Source organism: Pelodiscus sinensis, chromosome 5 (genome assembly GCF_052426305.1).
Source record: "Pelodiscus sinensis isolate ZL-2025 chromosome 5, ASM5242630v1, whole genome shotgun sequence".
In the NCBI taxonomy this organism is placed as follows: domain Eukaryota; kingdom Metazoa; phylum Chordata; order Testudines; family Trionychidae; genus Pelodiscus; species Pelodiscus sinensis.
The window spans coordinates 22,097,931-22,101,342 of NC_143056.1; the positions used below are offsets into that span (position 1 = coordinate 22,097,931).

The window sequence follows — 3,412 nt, forward strand, 5'->3', positions numbered from 1 at the left end:
AGGCAGGGGAAGCTGCCAAGGACGAGAAACGGCACACAAGTGGCCAGCGCAAGGCCACTGGCGCACCGCCATTGCAAGTGGGGAGTGGGATACAAGGGATGGGGTGTGGCACGCTGGAACGCCATGCCATCCCTGACATCGGATGTCAGGACGTCCCCAGCGTCAGCGGGCCCATACAAAAGGGCAGCTGACTGGGGCAGAAGGGGACGGGCCCTGAGGGAAAGGACAACAGTGAGAGGCTGGCAAGACTGGAGATGCCGACCCGCGTGACCTTCGTGTACCCCGATGACCCAATGAGGACCACCCCCAACATAGGAGAAGGAGGAACCGCTCCAAGCCTGATAGGACCCCCAGCTGAGGTAACAGGGGCAAGAAGCAGCGAGGGGGGTAGGAAGCAGCCCAGGCAGGACAATATTGGCACCCGTGGACTGATGAGTTCCGGGAGACACCCCATCAGCAAACTCCTACACCTCATGGCCCTGGGCTGGGACCCAGTGGAGAGGGAGGGCTTGGGTCCCCCTAACCCTCCCCTCACAAAGGGAGATATCTAGACTACGGAAACAGGACCAGAAAGGCATAGGGAACTGTAGAGACAGGGGGCTGCAGCAAGTAGCCATAGCCCACGGGACAATAAAGGATAGTGTAGCAGTCAGACCCATCACCCAAAGACAGGTTCAAGGCCTAGGAGATTTAAAAGTTTCTCACCCCACCTGCCAAATAAATAAAAAATGGGGTGAGGTACATGAAGCTGAGCATCCTTCTAATGAGAGAGCCAAGATAGAGGAGGTAATCTCTTTACTGGACCAAATTCCTTTGATAGATCCTCGCCCACCTTGTCACTCTTATATCCTGGGATCCATGGTACAGCGACAGTACATACATCCTTCTAACGCAGGGATGGTCAATAATTTTGATGGGGAGCCATTCAAAGGTTTTGATAAGTGGTCAAGGGCTGCACTTTTCTATGGAGAGGGTGTGGAATCTGGGACCAAGGTTGGGTGGAGAAGGGAGCTCAGTGTAGGGTACTGGTGTGCAGAAGTTTGGGGGGGGAAGTGAGAGTTGAGACCTGGGGCACGGAGTTTGGGTGCTAGAAGCAGGCTCTGGTTGGGAGATGCTTACCAAAGTGGCTTCCACCTAGCAGCCCAATAAGACCCTGTGCCAGGCTCCCTGCTTGCCGCAGCCTCAGAGCACAGAGCAGCTGCTGCATGTGCCTCTCTGCTCCACACAGCTGGGGGGAATCTACATACACTGCCCATGCTTCCAGCACAAGCTCTCGGCTCCCATTGGCTGGTTCCAGCAAATTGGAGCTGAGATTTTGATGGTGGCAGGGGCAACCAATGGGAACCAGCCAACAGGAGCTGACCGACTATGCTGGGGACAGGGCAGCATGCAAAGGTTCCCCCTCCCTCCTGTGCAGGGAAGCACATGGAGCAGCCACTCTGAGCTGCTTCTTGCCCGAGGGTCCCAGTGGGGTGGCCGTGGGTTGGACTGAAAGGCTTTTTGGGCCATATCTTGCCTCCCCTGAGCAAAGAAGTTGCTCCTCTTAATGATTTAAACATAATAAAATACCAATAAAATCGACTCCACTATTTCACAACAGAGCCCCATTTGTCACAATAAATTGGAACCAGGACCAGACCAGACCATCAAAATTCAGATATTCAGGAGAATAGGGAAGTGCAAGGCTGCAGCACCATCCAGTGGCCACAGGAGGTTGTTGGGTTAACATGAAAAGCTTTGCAATAGAAAGTTGTCTATTCCAGTGGCTCCCAACCTTTTTTATACTGCGGACTAGCAAGCCTATTCAAAAAGTTTTGGCAAACTGGTATAGAAACATCTATATATTTATTATGGTAATTTATTTGTATGTTCAGTATTGTGATTAATTGTAAGTGGTCACGTGTTATTATGCATTGCATCAGCATGCACATAATAAGGGAACCACGGGAAGATGGAAAAGGGAAGGGAAAGGGAAGAAACTGGAAAGAAGCGCAAGCAAAAGAAGGGACCAAGCCAGAGAGAAGCTGTGCTGAACGTTGCAGGGCACTGACTCCGGCTTGGACGGCTTCTCCTGCCTTGTCCCTCAACTACCCCAGCTACCAGGCTAGCAGCAACCCCTGCTCAGCCCCAGCTGCTCTACCAGGGGGTCCCCGAGCTAGCCCCGAGGGCTCAGAATGGCTGAGTGGTGGCAGGTCCCTCTGTGTGCACGCTGGCTGAGCTAGAAGAAGTAGAGGCCAGGGGGAGGCTCCCACCAAGTGGGAAGTGACCAGGCCCATACACAGGACTTTCTGTGTGGGGACGTGGGTTTTTTGTAAATGTGGACTGCAATTTTTTTTTAAATATAAAGAATTTTAAAATAGTCATGCAATGAGTATGCATAAGAGAGGTTAACGAAATATTTGAGTGAAAACAGTGATTGGTAAAATGATTTTGTTATAATATACTAAACATTTACACAGTAATAAAGATTTTATAAATTACAAATCATTACCATTATAATTTATCATTTCGGCCAAAACCCTTTGGATGCGAGAAGCGATTGATCATAAATCCTGCAGGGGACATTTTGATGCCGGAGGGGTCGCCGGCAGCGCCAGCGTGGGCAGGAGGAGAACAGGCTTGCCGGGGCAGCTGTCCTCCACACGACGCTTGGCACCAGCAGTCGTAGCAACCACTCTCCACATGATGCTTGGCCCTGGCCAAGCGCCGCAGCCGCTGGAGCTAGAACCAGGGTCACAGTGAGGCTGCCCCAATAGAAACAGTCTCACCACATCCCTGGTTCCAGCCACAGCACACGCTGGGGGCATGGCCTGGCAGCGTGCTGCAGCCTGGCAAGAAGTGGTTTGTTACCTGCCACCAGTCTGCAGACCGGTGGTTGGGAACCACTGGTCTATTCTACTGCTTCCTCTCATCATCTGCAATGACTCCACATGATAGGACACCTCATATAATACATTGCTGCTAGCAACACTCTCACACAGTTCCTCATAGCTCCCCAACCTTCCTAGCCATGAGACTGGTAGAAGAGAATTGTTACACCCAACTGACAGAATCAGGAACTATTCAGAGCCAACCAATGTTGAGAAGCTGAACAATTCCCCAAGCAGATGATTGAGTCTGGCTTATTTGTTGGGTCTTAAAGAAAACAACCAAGTCCTGAGTCTCCTCCCTGTCAGTGGCCCTGCTAGCTCATCCAATCAGCAGTGAGACTCTGAGGAGCAGGAAGCTATGGGAAAAGGGAAACAAAAAAAGACAAATTCCAATGTCCTGAGTGATTATAAGGGACAAAGGCCTGGGGGGGGGGGGGGGGTTAAGGGGGAATCTCCAAACTTTAGTGTCTCCCATGCCTTACATTTGGTCAGCAGTAGGTGGGTCAGGCTGCATCAGCACCAAACCTCTCTCAGGCTCTTAC

At 51.5% G+C, this 3,412-nt stretch overlaps 1 protein-coding gene across 7 annotated transcripts in view; it reads right to left on the minus strand.

Moving 5' to 3' along the window:
• TECPR2 (tectonin beta-propeller repeat containing 2) overlaps window positions 1-3,412 on the minus strand; it is an 88,798-nt gene that overhangs the window by 83,681 nt on the left and 1,705 nt on the right. The gene's annotated exons all lie outside the window — the stretch shown is intronic.